This window comes from Ceratina calcarata, unplaced genomic scaffold, assembly GCF_001652005.2.
Source record: "Ceratina calcarata isolate Rehan_Ccalc_2016 unplaced genomic scaffold, ASM165200v1 scaffold98.2, whole genome shotgun sequence".
Classification (NCBI taxonomy): Eukaryota; Metazoa; Arthropoda; class Insecta; order Hymenoptera; family Apidae; genus Ceratina; species Ceratina calcarata.
Window position 1 is genome coordinate 124,528 of NW_017181217.1, and position 644 is coordinate 125,171.

At 37.3% G+C, this 644-nt stretch overlaps 1 protein-coding gene across 3 annotated transcripts in view; it reads left to right on the forward strand.

Annotated features, from left to right (window-relative positions):
* The window catches only part of LOC108631965 (uncharacterized), a 29,744-nt gene that overhangs the window by 22,919 nt on the left and 6,181 nt on the right, over positions 1–644 (forward strand). The gene's annotated exons all lie outside the window — the stretch shown is intronic.

Here is a 644-nt window from a genome sequence, read left to right on the forward strand (position 1 = left end):
TAATAATAATATTATATTAATATATAATAATATTTTAGAAATTTAGGGCGAATTTTATATTCTCTTTCCATTAAAAATTGAATGAGCGAAAGAAATTCTTGAATCTTCTTGAATGACGAGTGTTCTAATAAATTGCGAAAAAATAGAAATCTTGTACAATACTTTCAATCAAACAGCTTCGGTCTTACGTTTATTATTACTCACAAAGAACGCGTTTGGGCGGAGCAGTAAAGTATATTTATACATGGGGCATCGACGCTTTGATCACTTTAAAGAAGCATCATGAGAAATCGAGCGTGGCAAGTAAGAAGACTGTGACAGTATGCGTGGATGATCACAGATGAGGCGAATCGGAATTAGCGCGTGTCAAGGGACGGTAAAAAGTGTTTGTAGATTCACTAGGTCGACAATCGCATCGCGTAATAGACGGCAACCATGCGTTTTCCTTTTATACGAATCATTTCGAAGCCTTGGTCGCGTCCGAGTGCCTACACGCGCATCAAACATTGTGTAACGCCCCACATGATTCTTCACGCGATTTGCATATCAGCATTTGTTTAGTTCCTTCCATTTCTCACGCCTGTTCCACTTGATTTACACAATTACAATCAGAAGGGAATGCGTATAAAATAAAAATCATTTCT